At 54.8% G+C, this 18,526-nt stretch overlaps 1 pseudogene; it reads left to right on the top strand.

Moving 5' to 3' along the window:
- The first annotated feature begins 17,136 nt into the window (after positions 1-17,136).
- On the top strand, positions 17,137-18,071 carry LOC142601590 (olfactory receptor 14C36-like; annotated as a pseudogene).
- Positions 18,072-18,526: the final 455 nt, after the last annotated feature.

Genomic DNA, 18,526 nt, shown 5'->3' with positions numbered 1-18,526 from the left:
GCCAAGGCCCTGTGACACAGGGCAGCCAGGGGCTGGGGTAGGCAGGAGAGGCTGGGCAGCAGGTCAGCACTGCCTGCACAGGGGTGTTTCCCTCTGGGCTGGCTCTCATGGGGTGACCCTGGAAGAGGAATGAGGTGGCCATGGGCCAGCCTGCTCTTCTGCCCAAGCCCAGTGATCTTCCCCTCTCAGCAGACCCTCTGCTTTGGGGGACTCGAGCCTGCGAGGGAACACAACCCAAAAGTCCCCGGCCACCCTGGGCCCTTCCCTGGGGCTGTGGGTGGCCATGTGAGCTGCTCTCAGTGCCTCTGGCATGAGGGACACATGTCCTTGGTGCTGCCAGACAGCTCCTGTGTGAACAGGAGGAGAAAGATGGGAACCAACAGAGACTGCGGGGCAGGGTGGGCATTCATCTCCCACCCCAGGCACCCACGGAGGTTGGGCTGAGCCACACCAGGGGTCAGGCAGTGGCAGGTTCCCCCTGGGCTTTCCTCAGGGACCAGGGAAACCAGCAATGATGGTCCCAGCTCAGCAGTGTGACTGGCCTCACTGGGCCCTTCTCCAGCACCCCCTTATTTCCCTGAGGGCACAGCCAGGTCCCTTCCCCCATTCCAGCCACAAAGGTGGGGAACGGGCTGGCCCCTTACCTGAACATGTCACTCCAGCATCCGAGCTGTGAACACAGTACTGTTTACCCCTTCCTGTGTTTTTGCAGTCAGAGAGGGCAGACTCAGTGCCACGACACTCAACACCAGACATCCAAATGGGGCCAGATCCTGGCCCAAAGTATCCGTACTTGTGAGCTTGAATAGCAGACCCACAGCCCAGCTGCTTACAAACCACTGCAGCATCAGATATGTCCCAGTCATAACCACACACGGTCCCCCACTGGCCCTCTTGTTTCACCTCCACTCTTCCAGCACAGCGTCCGCCACCATTTTCCAGCCTCACCTCTGCAGCCCCTTCAAACACCAACATGGGAATCCGTCAGGAAACCACCGAGCCCCAGACCACAGATGTGGAGATCTCTCCTGCCCAGGGTGAGTCACAGGCACCAGCATGGGAGCCCTCCCCCTTCCACACTCTCCCCAGTGCAGTGTCAGGGTCCCTTTTCTCCACATGGGCTGCAAAGGGCTGGAGGTGCCCAGCTTTGGTCCTGCTGGGCCATTCACCACCCCACGACATGCGGCACATCCTCCAACCTCAATGACCCCCTGCCCACGCCCACCTGCACACCGTGCCCAGCCCTGCACAGGGCACCGTCTCCTCACCGGCCCAGAAACCCCTGTACAGCCCCGTGCCCACAGGCCCACACCTCCCTCTCCCACCCAGGGAGGCACAGGCAAAGGCAGAAGTTCCATCGACTGGAGCAACATCTGCCCCTCATCTCAGCGGCACCTTCAAAGCAACCCCATTCCCAGAGGTGTCCCGATGACCCCACTGGTACCCACTGGCCCCATCTCTTGGACAAGGATGTCGACACTTACCCCTGCACAGCTGCACCCAGAGGAGCAGCCACAGCACCTGAGGGGACAGGAGTCCCTCCATCCCCAGCCTCAGCCTCCTGCCCTGCTGGCACAGCCCTGCGGCACCCCACTCCCTCTCACGCCTCCTGGGGACTCACGGGGACAACGATGATGGGAGGGTAATATATCTCTGTCGGTGCTGACCCAGCTGCAGGAGGAGCCAATGGAAGCAGCAGCACCTTTTTAGACGTTATCGGGAGCGATCTCCCCTCTGACACAGCCAAGCCCTCCAATGAACTTCTCCAGCGCCGTTCATGACCATATATGAGGGACATAGATGTTTCGCTGTGGGTGTCATGGTCGCGGCATTGGGGGATCGTCATGGGACAATCTGGGTGTGGAGGGGAAATGGGTCTGTCACCCCTTGACCCCTGCTGTGGGCACGGGGAGCAATGAGCATCTCCTCTGCTTAGCTCACCCAAGAAGCCAAGGCGTGAGTGTCCAGGCACCGCCAAGCCACAGGAACCACAGAGCTGGGACTGCTCTGGGGTCTGTGTCAGCTTGGAAAGGAAACAGCCCCTGCCCCTGCTACAGCCCCCGCTGTGCTGGGAGTAGCAGCTGGGAAAAATCCTCCGCCAGGAGAAGAGCTCCATGCCAGGAGGGCTGGCTCGCCTGTCCCTCCCCGCAGAGCCCCACGGCGGGTCCCTGGCAGGAGCCTGAGCTGGGACATGTCCCTGCCCTGGCAGCACACACGCAGCCCCGAGGCTCAGACGTGTCCCTGACTCTCCGCGTGTCACCCAGGGGCCGTTATTCCCCGCGGGCAGATCGGGAGCTGGAGCCTGCAGGTGCACAAACCACAGCCCACGTGGCCTGGCAGTGCTCGCCATGCTCCCCCCGCAGCACCCTGCCAGGCACTCTGTGGTTTCCTCTTGGCACCGTGCCCAGGCACATCCCTGCGGGGCCCCAGAGCCACCCCCACCCCGACTGCTCCAGCCAGGGCTGCAGGGGCTGCTCCTTCGGCCTCGCAGGCACGGGGCTGGGCAGCTCCCGGCCCCCGGCATGCCCCTCTGATGCACACGCCTGCTCGGCACCGAGCCCCACGGCCACGGGCTGCCATCGCTGATGTCACCTCACACCCTCCTAGTGCCACCGCTCTCTGAGCAGCACTTATACTGACGCTGACCTCACATCCCTCCCACTGCCAGCGCTCTCTGCTCAGGAGTTACAGTGACCGTGACCTCACACCCTCCTACTCCTGCTGCTGTGTGCTCATGGGTCACACTGCACGCATATGTCTGTGTGTGTGTGCGCTGTGTATAGGCTTCTGCTGCTGTTGGGTCTTCCAAAAAGCCTTATTTGGCTGGGGTCCAAATGATTATTTTGATGCCGTCAGAAGCACCCACACAAGCCATATCCCTGCTCTTGGACTAAAAGCTACTCCAGCACCACAGAAATGACGAGCTCATGCACAAGCCATGGGCATACTCCTGGCCTATCCACTACTCAGCCACAGGTGATGTCATAGCATCTACCAGTGCCATGTGCCTGTTCCTGGCGTATCAGGTACTCAGGCACCACTGACATCACAAGGACATTCACCAGACATCCGCCAGCTCCTGGCCTATCACCTCCTCAGGCACCAGGAGCCTCACAAGCACCTACAGTACCCATAAGCCTGCTCCTGGCCTATCAGCTCCTCAGGCAAGAGAGACCTCATGGGAACCTGCACAGCCCATGGGCCTTCTCCTGGCCTATCAAGTGCTCAGGCACTAATGATCTCACCAACCCCTACACAAGCTTTTAGTCTTCGCCTGGCCTATCAGCTACTTGGGAACCAGTGACTTCACAACCACCCACACAGTCCATGGGCCTGCTCCGGGTCTATCAGCTCCTCAGCTGAGAGTGACCTCACAAGCACATATCCTCCTATATGCCATGTACTCGTTGTTGAGGTATCCAGTCTCCAGGGACCTCACAAGAACCAACACAAGCCATGAGGCTACTCTTGGCCCATCAGCTACTCCAGCAGCTGTGACCTAACAAGCTGTTTCTGTAGCTTTTGAAATGTTTATGGAAAAAACACATTTTAACATAATTAATATAATTAATATGATATAAAATATATTATAATTATTATTATAATTAATGATATATAGTAAAGTACTGTATCTATTTAAAAATAAATAAATAAAATTATTAATACAATTATACACCCCTTGCTATAAATCTCTTTCTATATATCTTGTATATGGTATCTCTTTTCCTGTTTGAGCACTTCCTGGTCCAAAGGAGACAGGCAGCCAATTGCAAGGCTGCCTGAGAACACCTGGCTATGATGCTGTCAACAAAGGGCTGCCAGCCAATCACCAGGCAGGATGAAAGGAGGCAGGCAGAAGCGGCCTCCTCCCTGGGTGTAATGACAGGGCGCTTCCTTTGTGATGTGCCCCTGAGGACGGCAGGATGGGGCGGCCGGTCCTGCCAGCCAATCACAGGGGCTGCTTGAGAACACACGGGGGTGACGGTATCAAGAAATGGCCCTTAGCCAATCACAGAGCAGTATGCCGTTCACCAAGACGGCGGCTCATGGCCACGGAATGGCAGCACCCACTGTCCTGGAAGGGTGGCCAGAGCAAAATGGCGGCCGCGGTGTGTGTAGGGGAAGGGCCTTCCGGGTCTGATGTAACCCGGCAGGGGTGGCCGGTGCTGCCAGCCAATCCCAGCAGAGCACATGCCCAGCAGAGGAGAGGGACTTGCAGGGCAAGTGGCCCCTGCGGCTGCTGGGAGGGGGCGGGACTTCCCCCGGCAGCTGGTGGGCGGGGCAGCTGTGGCGGAGTGTCTCCCGTAGCAGTGGTGCCTGTGCTCCTGGCGTGTTCCAGGGCAGGGATCCCCCGGCGCACCAGGAAGGCACCCGGGGAGGGACAAACAGCCCAGCCAGAGCTGGGCCGCCAGAGCTGGGAGAGCCTCCAGTTCCCTCCCATCTCCAGAGCCCATGTGGGACTGTCTCACAGAACAGACGGGTCCTTCAGCTGACAGGAAACACCGGCCCTGGTGGAGCTCTGGGGGCAGCTTGTCTGAGCTTCTCCTCCTGGGGAACCTGCAGCTGCCCCAGCACCGCCTGGAGTCACCGTCTGACACCGTCACAGAGGGACCCCTCGCTCTGGGGGTGTGGGACTGCCGGCACCTGCACCAGCAGCATCCATAGTTTACTGTCGCTCACGGCATCCAGCCAAAGCCTCTCTTCCGCTCATCTGTCTGGGGGGGTGTGGCAGGAGCGTGTCTGATCCCTTCGGAGTATCTGGTCAAGGACCTGTTTCAGTGCAACAAGGGATCCTAAAACAGTGAGCAAAGGAGGAAGCCATAGACAGGACCCTACAGGGACCCAAACCTGAGTGGCAAACGAGAAGGGAGGCAGTGATGGGAACCAAAGCTGGTCAGACACGCTAAGGGATGAAGGCGGGTGAGAGGGTTTATTCCAGCAAGGTTGTCTGATTGGGGACCTTCTCATTTGGGAAACCAAGAGAAAAAGGGGAAAGCAGGAGCAACATCTGCTGAGACACAGACTTGACAAAATAAGCACAGCCAATGACAGGAAAGGAACTTTGCCAGGCACACTAATGGATGGGCCATCAGGAAACTACAGATGCCGCCTCCAGGAAGATCAGCTGGACTTTTCAGCTGACATGGTTGTGAATCAGAGGGACCCTGGACTGGGAGGGACGCTGGAATCAACAGAGCTATGCAAAGCTATGAGGGACATGGAGCGGAAGGGGAAGCAGGGAGGAAGAAAGAGGGGAGTAGACAGGAAATGGTATAACAGAGGCCAATTGCATGTAAAACTAGATTTGGCAGGGGAAAGGGGATGGAGTTTTGAACAACAGAAAGGGCCAAGGGCACTGCTGGTGTCTGAGGAACCACCAGGGAAACACCTTTGAAATGTTCATAGGGATGAGGGTGCGTTCCTCTAAAAAAGTTGTCCTGGTCAATAGCCCAGCTGAAGCGCCTCTAGACCAATGGACGCAGCCTGGGTAACAAAGAGGAGGAGCCCAGCACCATTGTGCAGCTAGAAACCTCATGGCTGGTGGTTACTACAGGCCAGCTGACCAAGAGAAGCCTTTTGATGAAGTCTTCTTTCTTCAGCTACAGGAAGCATCACACTGAGAGGCTCGGATCCTACTGGGGAACTTCAATCCCGCTGGCATCTGCTGGAAAAGCAGCACAGCAAGCTGTAAGCAGCCCAGGAGAGCCGTGGAGTGCATCGAGCATAATTTCTTAATCCAGGTGGTAGACAGCCCAGCCAGAGGAGAAGCGTTACTAGACCTGTTGCTTCCAAGCATGGAATAACTAATTAGAGAGGACAAGACTGATGGCAGCCTGGGCTGGGTCTACAACCCTGTATTATTACTATGCTTTTCAACAGATTCTTCCGCTGGAGCATTCCAAGACTGTGAAGGGCTGTTTTGTCCTTCACCTCTATGTCAGCGCATGCACTTTTCCAACTAGTCACAAGCTACCCTAGCTAATGGAGAGCTAAGTATCTGCCTTTACACAGATTTAGTTTTTCCTCTTGCTTTGCAGTTATCTTCCAATTGCTCTCACTTTTCATTTTTTTCCCTCACTCTTAAGGTTTTAAGAGGAATGTTTAGGAAGAATTCCTGTTACTTCTTTCTCGGACTTGATCCAGCATAGGTGAGATTCCAGGCTTTACCTTAACATAACCTGACTCAATGCTTTGCCCATTGCAGAGTGAGATTGCTGTGGATTTCACGCTGTGGAACGCTTGAGTAGCACTTTGTGTTCAGTTAGGCTGGAAACTTCTTGCTCTTTGTTTGGCTGGAGAGACTTAGAGGCTTGCTGCTTCTAAAGAAAGCATAAGTAACTTTGACAGATACCTACTGCAAACATCCCCACTAAGCTGCAACACTAAATTTCATCTTAGTTTACAGGCAGGCTAGCAACCTCATCGTGCTAAAGGAAGGTCTGAAGATCGAGGCAGCTCATGTGAAGAGAAACATCTCCACCATTTTTTGCCTGCAGAAACCTGACAGAAAAGAAAGAAGGTATAATAAAAATGTGGCTCTTCTGGCAATATTTCTTTTGCTTTCATAATTATTTGAAGGCATCATTTTTTTTTTTTTAACTGTTCTTTCAGCAAAGCATGCCAGATACTGGTCAAAATGCTAGTGGGCTTCAGTGCAAAAAGACATCTTCCAATGGAAGCTGTCTGAACAGTTCCAGAGGCATGGACTCCAGAACACCATCTGATTCCTCTTTGTTCAAAGAGATACTCAGATTGGACACTGCTACAGCAGAGATAGGAAGCTTAGCACCATAACCTTGGAACTGTGAAGCAGCTGCTTCTAACTGACTCACAAGGTGAGTGAGGTCGAGGATCTCTTGGTGGAATCTCTGTGCATCAGAAGCATGTGGAGGGCTCTAATGGCTTGAGGGACAAAGCTGGCATCTCCTTTGGGCATGGGGGAGAAGACAGCTTAAAGAAATCCCTGAAAAAATGGTTTAATGTACATGAATACGTAGGAACGGAGAAGATCTTGATAAGAAAAATAAAATTGGGGGGTGCATGTATGGGTAGAGCAGATGCATTCACTAAAAGCAGCACAGAGCGCTGGATATACCAAGCTGGAAAACAGCACCAGTACATGGAGACTCGCTGAAGAAAATGCTTAAGTTTACATTGGCCGTCTGAAGTTCAGCTCAACAAAGATCTCGTACCAGATTGCCTGTGAGTTTGTGTTGTTTAGTAGAGCTGTGACAATTGACCTCAGAAGGTAGATGTTTTTCTTGCATGTACTTTCTGGAAATGAAATGTACAGTATTTCACAAACTAGCATTTTATAACTCTAGCATCTGACTTTTACAGAGATACTATCAGAGATGTAACAGATCTAACAGAGTGCTAACAATAGAGAGACGATACCTCCTGTAGCTGTGCCATCAGTGTCATCACACATCTGTCCAGTGTCGGGAGCCCATGACCTGCCTTCCTGGTCTGTGATGGGGTGGTGCCCCCAACAAGGGTGTGGGGCTGGGGGTCCGGGAAGGCACATGGGCCCAGCGTGGGGCTCTGAAATCTCCTGTGAAACCAGGAGGGCTGAGTCCATGGGGCAGGGAACCACCACCCCTCCCAGAGCGGGGCAGAGGACCCGGGGCTCCGGGCTGCCTGTCCTGCTCCTCTCCTGCCCCGACACCCCGTTGTGCGATGTGGGGGATGGTGCTCACTGGAGCCCCGGTAAGAACCTGTTTCCTGCTGTGCCTCCAAAGCACCACGTGCCCCAAGGGCTGTCACCGTCCGCCCCTTGCCTCTCCCAGCCTCCTGGGGGGACACTCCATTTTGCCCTAATCTGCCCTGATCGGGGGCCACGTGCTGGGTGGGAAGGGGATCTCCTTTACAGAGACACCCCAGGCCTCCGGGCTCCCTCAGCCACTCTGCTCGTGGTGGTGGTGCAGCCAGAGAGGACCCGGGGCACTGGCAGAGGAGAGGGGACATAGACTCAGGGACACACACAAGCACACACACACGAGAACGTAGCTTTGCTGAAGGGGTTTATTGATCATTGGAGGGAAATGGCCCAGGGCTCCCAGGGGATAGGTGGGGTCATCCAGGGATGATCATCTCCTCATGCCTCTGGAGGGGGAGGACAGGACAGGGCTGTCACCACCAGTTCCAGTCCTGAAAGACAGAGCCAAAGCTGTGACCCCCCAGTGTCAGCTGGGACATGAGAGGGGCCTTGCCCCCACCGTCTCTGTCTGCAGAGACCTGGGGAAGGAGAAGGGAATTGGAACCCCCAAAATACCCAGGACAGCACTTGGCTCTCCTGAGATCCATATGGCGCCCAGAGCCCCTTGCCCAGTGTGTCATTACCCTGGGATGCCCCTAAATCTCCCGGAGCCCTTCCCAGCCCTCACAATGGTCCTGGGCCTCCATATAGCACCAGAGCCCCTACCTGGTCTGCATGGTGACCCTCTGGGTCTGTAGAGCCCCACTAAGTACAAGGAAAGGCAGGGGGGCAGCTCTGTCCAGCCTACCCTGGGGCATGGATCATGGACACTCCCCTCTCCCATACCCACATTCTGCCCACCCCAAAGGGCTCAGGCATCCCCCAGGGCCCAGGATCCTTTGTGGGGCTGGAGACACCGTGATGCTGCTCACCTAGACATCAACAGACGCAACCAGGCGTTTCTGGCGCAAAAGCTCTCTCAACAGCTCCTCATCAAGGCGCTGGGGAGAAAGGGAGGGTTAGGGACATGTTTGGGTGCACTGGGGTGTACTGGGAGGCAGGGAAAAGCAATGGGGTCCTTGGGGAAGGTGCCTCTGGGGAAAATGGGGTACATGAGTTTCTGGGGTGGTGCACAGAAAGCAATGGGGGCCCTGGGGAAGGGGCCAACCTGGGTGCGTGGCTGTGTACTGGGGCATCCTGGAGTGTACTGGGTTGTAACGGGATGGATGGGAATGCAGTGAGGGCCCTGGGGAAGGGGACCTCTCTGGGAAAACACTGGGAGTTTCTCAGGGCTGTTCTCTGGGGTGCACTGGGGTGTACTGGGGCACACTGGGATGCCCTGGATGGTCGTGGCCATGGAGGGAAGGGTCTGGGGCCAGCAGAACTCGTGGTACACACCTCAGGCGTCTCCACTTCCCCGTCTTCGACTAACCCCACCTGCAGAGAGACCATGAGACCTCCCTGGTCACTGGCACGTCCCCGGTCCCAGCAAGGGGTGGGAGGACCAAGGTGCCCTCCAGTTCCCCGGACTGGATACCCTCCAAGTCCATCCCACTACTTACATCCGGGCTATTACTTCCGCATCCTTCCAAGCGTACCTGGGGAAGATGAGCAAAAGGGTGGGCTGAATTGGACCTTGGTGGGGCTGTGGGTGGGACACAGGTGTCCCCAGTCCCCCCAGGCCCATGGCTTCCCACTGGTCTGAGGGGAAAAATCCCTTCTGCTCCTCCCCAGGATCATTCCTGCAAGTGTCACCTGGGATACCTGTTCATGCCGAGACCAGGGGTGGGGACAGAGACAAGGATTGCATGGGGAATTCAGGGCATCCAGAGAGAATGGATGTGAGGGTAGGGGGGACGACCCAGTACAGGGCTCTGGGGTGAATTAGTGGACCCCAAGGGACTGGGCTGGGGGTGTTGAATGGACAGGACTGCGTGGGATGCAAGTGAGATGTAAAGGAATTGAAGTGGAGGGGATTTGGGGACTTCAAGAGTGGCGGCTGGTGGGGACAGAAGGAAGAGGACTGCAGAAGACAGAAACAAGGGGATTGGGAGAGTGTTTGGAAGTGGGGGTTCAAGGCAGGGCATCTGGGGACACTACTGCAGTGGACAGGAGGAAAGCAAAGAACTGAGGGGAAAGACTGAAAGAAAAGCATTGGGAATGATCAAAGGCAGGGCATTTGGGCACCGTAGGTAAGACACAGAGTAGATCCTGGAGAGGAGATGTCTGATGGGACCAAAAGGATGAGATGGGGAGGCCCAAAGGGAGAGATGTGTGGCCACCAAGACAAGAAACCAGTGGGGGCCCCCACAGGAGTTTGTGGTGGACCCTCCCGGGGAGGGGACAGGTCCAACCACTCACTGAGGAACTCAGGCTCTGGGTACAAAAAGATGAATTGTGGGGGAAGTGGAGGGAACAGGCAGAATTGTGGGAGGGAGAAAGCTGCCTTGCTTGGGGCTGGAGGTGCAGGGGAGCCTGGAGGAGCTCCTTGCTTGGGAAGGGGAGAGGCCAATTCAAGGGGTTTCATGCTCACCACTACAATTTCGTGCTGCAGGACAGCTGATGTCCTGCAGCCATGACCCATCCCCATCCTTGAGCCCCTCCCCGTGGCATTGGGGCCTCACCTGGGCATCTCCCGGGGTGCACAGCAGGATGGTGAAGAGCAGGGCCACGCTGAGCACTGCAACCTTCATCTTCCTCTGCAGTGTGGTGAGTCCTGGGTGAAGCTGGAGAAGGTGAGGGGCAGATTTATGCCTCCCAGGACTCCTCCTTGCCCCTCCCCAACCTGAGAGCCCCCAGGGCAAAGCCAGACTTGGCCGACACACCAGGCTTGGCAGAGACACCAGCCCTGGCAACCAGCCCAGCCCGGCACAGAGTCACCCCTGCCTCCGGCGCTGATCCAGCCACCTTCCCCGGCATCAGTCCAGCTTCCTGCATGGGGCAACTGCACAGGGAAGGGCCCAGGCATCTGCAGGTGGTGAGGGGGGTGGGCAGTGCACCTCTGACAGCCTTACGGTGACAGCCCACTGCTCTAACACAAAACCTTCCTCCCACAGCTCTCCAAAGCCAGATCCCCCATCGCCCAGTGCCCCTCACCTCCCAGCACTGCCATCTCCCAGTGCCCATCACCTTTCAGGCAGGTCTTTCCCTCCAGGACTCCCCCAGAGATGACACCAGCCTCAAACCAGGCGTCTCTAAGCAGAATTGTCTCTGACCCCTCTCCAGCCCCTTGGGTAAACAGGGGGCTGGGACTGATCCCTCTTCTTGGGGCATCGTGGACTCCAGGATTAGAGAACACTGTGAGGTGAGAGAACAACTGGGGACATGGGCAATGGGCACAGCCAGGTGACTGGGATCTTCAGTCGCTGGAGGCAATGGGCAGCACTGGTGAACGTTGGGCATCGGGAGATGATGGTTCGGCTTGGGGGCAGTGCTGGGGTGGTCGCAGTGCCCAGCTCCAGCCCCTCCCCCCATTTCCCTTGCACTGCAGGCCCCAAACTGGGCCAGTCCCCAGGCACGGCCTCCCCAGAGCAGAGGGCAGAGGGGAATATCCCCTGCCCTGGCCCTCCCTCTGCCACTGCCTGGGGCCACCATGCCCTGCCAGACAACATGGGTCCCACTCTGCAGAGCTGCCCCCGGACGGTGGGTCCCTGTGACCCCGTTCCCAACAAGGCTCTGGCTCCAGCCCTGGCCCTGGCTGGGACTTGGCCACAGCTCACCAAAGGCCCTTGTCCCCATGAAATGTCCCTTCAATGCCCTTGTCCTCAACCCAGGCCAGCGCTGTCCCTGAGCAGCATATGTCCATCCAGAGGGACACGATGAAGTGCACACTTGTCCTCAGGCAGTGACTCGGAGCTAATCGTGGAGACAGAGCTCCCCTGGCAAGAGGAGGGATGTTTGTCCCCACAGCATTGCTGATAAGACGTGTTTGCCCTGGGCCCGTGGGACAAGGAACCCTTTCAGCAATCGTGGTGCTTCACGAGAGTGCCCGATTGGGGTGAGTCTGGGGGGGCTAAAGCAGCCTGGACACCTGGGCTCCCTCCAGCCCTGGCAGCGGGCAGAGCCCACAGAGGAGGGTAGTGATGAGGGACCCGGGAAGAGCAGGTCCTGGGGCAGCCTGCACACCTGGGTCTCCCTCGCTCCCTGGGGACAGGCTGGAGCCCAGAGGTGGGGGCAGTCCCGGGGGAGCAGCCTGACAGTCGGGGTGTCACTGTCCTTCGGGAAAGCCTGGTGGCAGAGGAGTCCTGCAGGAGTGGAGCTTCGAGCAGCCTGGGTGATGGAGCTGTCTCCCCAGGGGCACTGTGTCCCTTTCCCTCTGCCCCCCTGCCTGCCCGGCAGCTATCCCTGGCCATGTCACATGTCTGAAAGTAAAATAGTCCTCTCTTTTAGTCCTCTGTCTATGAGTGTCTGAGGATAGTTTATTCTTAGGAGACACAAGGTGGGAATCAAAGGCGGGGGGTAAAAATCTGGTTTAGGTTTTGAAGTCAGTGGGGGGTTTGCCCGAGTTTCAGTGAAACCAAGGTGTCACTGGTTTTGTTGCCATGATGATACGGGCTGCTGTCGCAGCTTCAAAGAAATAAAAATAGACTGAGAAGTGGTTCACGAGAACTGTACATGGCTCGGATTCTTCACTGACATTATATGTCATTTTTAAGGATTATGGATATGGCTGTATCTTTACGGGACACTAACTATAAATAAGAGACCTGTTGTGGATCAGTTGTGAGAAGACTGAAGGCAACTGTCTTGAATATTTGCTTTGGAAATTGCCCAAAGAGCAGGCAGTCACCTGGAAGATGTTCATTTTGACTGCTTGAATTTTTAAAAAACTTTTTTTAAAAAAATGTTTTTAAACATTTTGACTTCTTTAAATATGCTGTGACATTATTTGTATTCTGAAGTTATTTTGGAAAGAATTGATGAATTGTATGCACTGTCATAATTGAGGAATATTGACTTAGGAGAGGTCAAGGGTGCCTTCAAGATAAGTGCAAATCAGGCGGATGGCATTTGATAGCCACTTAACATATGCCAACACCCCGGCGATAAAGAGCTGGACAGAGGCAGAGGCACCAACTGTGGATGGATTGGCCAGCACCCTCCAGGAACTGAAAGAGAATCTCACTTCCTCCCTACGGGCCTGCTTCTCAGCTGTGGAGAAACTGTCCTAGCAATTGTCCCTGCATTTAAAAACAGATGTCTTCCTCTCTCATAGACACCAAGGTTTCACCTATTAAGAGTCAGCCTTTTTCTGTTCAAGGGACAGGTTACCGCTGGCACACACCATGTGTCACCCCATGGTTTTATCTGCGTGACCAGGGGGAGGGCATGAGGACGTGGGATGGTGAACCTACCTGGAGACTAGAAGCTTGGGTACTGGAACTGCCAGACAAAGAACCAGCCAAAAGGCATCCACCCAGGGAAACTACTGCTCCAGGTTCTGTTGGGCAGAGTAGAAGGGCTGATCTTACTTTCGACCCCAGTGAAGGGACTTCTGCTTTGCAGTGACAAAACCCGAGCAATGAGTACGCTGACCAGGAATAAAGGGGCCCTGTCTCCAGCCACGGAGAGGAAAGGGACAACCGAGTTGACTGGACCGTGTGGGATGGATGGCCTGACACATCAGCCCCATGGGACTATAAAGCTCTGGGGACACTGGTGCACATGTACTCTAATGCCATTAGACTACAAAGGGGCAGAACCCATCTGCATTTCTGGAGTGACGGGAGGATCCCAAGAACTGTCTGTGTTGGAGGCTGAGGAAAGCCTAACTGGGAAAGGGTGGCAAAAGCACCCCGTTGGGACTGGTCCAGAAGCATCCTTGGCGTAGACCACTTCCAGAGAGAGTACTTCAAAGACCCAACAGGGTACCAATGGGCTTTTGGTATAGCTGCCTTGAGTACAGAGAAGATGTTTAGCTGTTAGCTTGCCAGGTCCCTCAGAGCATCCTTCTGTTGTGGGGTTGCTGCGGGTTCAAGAACAGCAGGTACCATTGGCCATGTGCTGATCCAGACTGCGCTGGAAGAGGGTGAAGCTCCTGAGCACCTGCAGTATATTGATGACATCATTGTGTGGGGCAAGACAGAAAAGGAAGTGTTTGAGAAAGGGAAAAGAGGGATCTAGATTCTTCTGAGAGCTGGTTTTGCCATAAAGTAAAGGAAGAGCAAAGGACCTGCACAGGAGGTCCAGGATTTAGGAACAAAATATGAAGATGGGCATTGTTATAGCCCAATGGATGTGCTCAATAAAATAACAGGTTTGTTGCCACCAACTAACAAAAAAAGAAACACAAGCTTTCCTAGGTGTTGTGAGGTTTTGGAGAATGCACATTCCAGGTTATATTCTGATCATAAGCCCTCTCTATCAAGTGACCCAGGAGAACAGCTTTGAATGGGGTCCTGAGCAGCAGCAAGCCTTTGAAGAAATTAGACAAGAGTTACTTTGTGTGGTGGACCTTGGGCCAGTCTAGACAGGAGGAGATTTGAAAAACATGCTCTACAGCACAGCCAGGGACCACGGCCCCACCTGAAGCCTCTGGCAGAAAGCACCTGGAGAGACTCAAGGTCAGGGATATAGAGGATCCAAGGCCCACTGCACTCCAAATGAAAAAGAAATATTAGCGGCATATGAAGGGCTTTGAGCCACTTCAGAAGTAGTTGGTACTGAAGGACAACTCATCTTGGCACCTCGAACGCCTGTGCTAGGTTGGATGTTAAAAAGGGAGGGAACCCTCTCTGCATAATGAAACTGATGCTACGTGGAGTAAATTGGTTGTGGTGATCACACAGTGGGCTTGAATGGGAAACACCAGACTGCACAGGAATCTTGGAATTGATCTTGAAATTGATTCTGAACTGTCCAGAAGACCAAAACTTTGGAGAGTGGCCAGAAGAGGAGGTGACACGTGCTGAAGAGGACCCCCCCATGTCATAAACCACCAGGAAATGAGAAGCAGTATGCCCTGTTTGCAGATGCGCCCTGTCATATTATGGGAGCAAATCTGAGGCTGAAGGCTGCTGTATGGAGTCCTACATGACGAGTCACAGAAACAGCTGAAGGAGAAGGTGAATCGAGTCAGTTTGCAGAGGTGAAAGCCATCCAGCTGGCTTTAGACATTGCTGAGGGAAAAAATGGCCAGTCCTTTACCTCTATATTGACTCATGGACGGTGCGCACACTGAGCTGAGGCAAGAGGAATGCCACCTCCTGTGGGTCTGTGGGGTGCCTGGGGGAGAGCTGAAGCCCACTCCAGTCTCCAGACTACTCACCGGAGAGGAGAGACCTGATGGACACCACTGAATCCCTGACCTACATGGGGGGAAATGATCCCTGCCTGTCACTGCTGCGGTGTCCTGCCTGGCCATGGGACAGGGAGAGGGGTTAAGGGAGGGGAACATTTCAACCTCTCATAGACCACCATGCCACGGGAGGAAAAATCCCACTTCTAAAATCCATCTCTCCAGTGCTCAGAGAGGGACAGTCAGTGATGACTTCAGTCTGCGTCAGCCTGCACTCCCCAGGAGAGACCCTGATGCCTCTGAGAAGCTTCAGCCCTGGAGCCCCAGGGACATCTGCAGGGAGTGTGGGAGGGCAGAGAAAGTGCTGCCCTGGGCTGGTCCTCTGCTGCTGAGCTGGGCCGGGCTCCTGGGATGGAGGGAGCTCATGGCAAGAGGGCAGCACTGCAGAGAGACAGCTCTGCCCAGGAGCAGCTCCTCTGCAAAGCGCAGCAGGGCTGAGGGCACTGCCTGCAGGCACGGAGGGGAGAGGAGGGAGGAGAAGAGAGGTTAAAGGCAGCCTGGGGTGAGAGGCTGCTGAGAGCTGATTCAAAGAGAACTCTTCACAGCCCCCTAGATGGTAAGTCTCTGTCTGCAGGGAAAGCAGCTGTGGTTGCTGGAGGGATCTCTTCAAGCTGGTACATCCCACAGCTTGTGGGAACTCCTGGGAGGATTTTTGTGGGCAGGAGGAAAATGTGCTGCCTCTGTGTGAGGCAGGGAGAGGTGAAAGGCAGTCTCAGGTGGGAGGATGCTGAAAACTCACTGGAGGAGAAATCTTCAAAGCCCTCTATGCAGTAAGTCTCTGGATGCAGGACAATGCAGATGAGTGTCCTGGAGGGTTCTCCTGCAACTCATACATCCCACAGCCTGTAGGTTCTTTCAGGAGGACTCTGGCAGTTGTCTAGTGTAGAGAAGGACATGCTCCAGAGCAGGGATTCCCTGCTGCTATGTCAGAGGGGCAGGGCATGATGGCTGCATTCTCCTGGGGATGGCTGCAGGGCTGTGAAGGGATGCTCATAGCTGTCCTTCCAGACAGGGTCCCTGCACCCCAGGGGAACTTGTGCTGGGGCAGGGACTCTGCCACCTGCCAGGGTCAGCTCTCTTCCTGCCCAGGGAGCTCCCCACAGAGCTGCGGGGAGAAGCTGTGGGTTGGAGGAGTGACCCCCAGCAGGGCAAGGCAGGGTCCTTCTGCTGCTGAGAGGGTTCTGCATGGGTGAGGGCTGCTCACAGCTCCAGATCACCCCCAGGACATTTCTGAGGGGACTTGTGAAGAAGGACATCAAAGCAGCATTCACCTGAAAGGAAGGAGTCTGTGCTTTGAGATGTCTTCTCTTTGTTAGTGATGTGGGAACTAGGGACAGCTCTCCCATGGCATCCTGGTGTTCTCCAGGAACCCCATGGAGAAGACCCCTCAGTGCAAAGGCCATGAAAACGCTGCTGGGTGGCTGTCTGCAGACAGCTGCAGAGAGCCCTCTGTGTTCCTGGCGGGGAGGGCTGAGATCCTGCTCAGGTAGAGTGAGACAGGCTGAGGGGGCTGGAGATCTGCACTTGGGAAATGGAGTCCTCTGCTCTCAGCAGTGCCCAGTTCCTTTTGGGGGGAATCATCCTGCAGCTCAAAGAGGTGCCAGCACAGGGCAGCTGAGACCAGGGCTGATGGACCGACCAGCTCTCCTCACTCATCACGAGGGGACAGTCCCTTTGCCTCTCAGGAAGCACAAGGTTTCACTTGGAGTGCAGCAGAAATGCCAGGGATTTCTGCCTGAAAAACACTCCTCAGCTGTAGTGGGACAACTCGAACAGGATAAACAAAATGAAATCCCCCCAGCTCTGCCCCACAGTTGGGTGAAATGGAAGCAACAATGCTCAAAATCTCTTTGATAACCCAAGTGGATTTAATCCCAGATCAGCCTGTGTTCCTACGGACCTATGGCTGTAGGGCAGGGCTGGCTCCTCCAGAGCCCCAGCGGAGCCCCTGCTCCCTGGGGCAGCCTCAGCCAGCACCAACCAGAGCTCCCAAATGGGACCTGTGAAAGGTCTTCCTGAAAGGGGAGAAGCAGTTTGGGCGTTTCTTTAAGAAATTGAATAGATTTTTCTAAGAGAAATCTCTCCTACATTATTGATGCCTTTACCTCCATCAATGGAGTCCTTTGAGATGAGGGACTAAATGTCCAATGGAAGCTCTGTCAACCACTTCCTCCTCCTGGCAATTGCAGACACATGGGAGCTGCAGCTCTTGCACTTCTGGCTCTTCCTGGGCATCTACCTGGCTGCTCTCCTGGGCAATGGCCTCATCATCACTGCCATAGCCTGCCACCACCACCTCCACACCCCCATGTACTTCTTCCTCCTCAACCTCTCCCTCCTCGACCTGGGATACATCTCTACATTTGTTCCCAAATCCATGGCCAATTCCCTCTGGGACACCAGGGCCATCTCCTACACAGGATGTGCTGCACAAGTCTTTCTCTTTGTTTTTCTGATCTCAGCAGAGTATTCTCTCCTCGCAGTCATGTCCTATGACCGCTACGTTGCCATCTGCCAACCCCTGCACTACGGGACCCTGCTGGGCAGCAGAGCTTGTGTCCACATGGCAGCAGCTGCCTGGGGCAGTGGGTTTCTCAATGCTGTGCTGCACACGGCCAATACATTTTCTATACCACTCTGCCAGGGTAATGCCCTGGACCAGTTCTTCTGTGAAATCCCCCAGATCCTCAAGCTCTCCTGCTCACATTCCTACCTCAGGGAGGCTAAGGTTATTGTTGTTAATATGTGTGTAGCATTTGGCTGTTTTGTTTTCATTGTGCTGTCCTACGTGCAGATCTTCAGGGCCGTGCTGAGGATCCCCTCTGAGCAGGGACAGCACAAAGCCTTTTCCACGTGCCTCCCTCACCTGGCTGTGGTCTTCCTGTTTGTCAGCACTGCCATATTTGCCTACCTGAAGCCCCCCTCCATCTTCTCCCCATCCCTGGACCTGGTGGTGGCAGTTCTGTACTCAGTGCTACCTCCAGCAGTGAACCCCCTCATCTACAGCATGAAGAACCAGGAGCTCAAGGAGGTCATTAGGAAAGTGATTTCATGGATGTTTCTCAGTTGCGATAATCTTCCCATCTCTCTTCACAACTGACTCGCAGCGTATCCCATAGCAGGCCATTATTTTGTTTGGTTGTTTATCATAATTGTAATTGTTATCTGCTTTTTTATTTGTGTCTGATAAGTTACTAAAGAAATGTTTGGAGTTGTCTGACTTCTACTGAGGAATGAACTTGCTCTGTCTCACCTGTATAAAAGGGATGTCTAACTCTGGGTCAGAGGAGACTCTCTCATCACACCTCTGTAATAAAGTTTCATCTCCTCAATGCAGTTCTTCACGATTGAGCTGTTCTTCCAAAGCTGATGTCAACAACAGGCCCAAGGAATTTCACCCCAAAAGGGCCTGGTTTTCCTTGCGTTTTGGAGAGGAAAGCTCGCTGTCACCTTGGGAGCTGTCAGAGACCAAGGGGTGGAATTCGGACTCAACCATTGGATGTGTGGTGAGAGTGGAGATGGTGAGTGGT

This window comes from Balearica regulorum, chromosome 4, assembly GCF_011004875.1.
Source record: "Balearica regulorum gibbericeps isolate bBalReg1 chromosome 4, bBalReg1.pri, whole genome shotgun sequence".
Lineage (NCBI taxonomy): Eukaryota > Metazoa > Chordata > Aves > Gruiformes > Gruidae > Balearica > Balearica regulorum.
The sequence above is the reverse complement of the archived record's forward strand: the minus strand, read 5'-3'. Positions and strand labels throughout refer to the sequence as shown.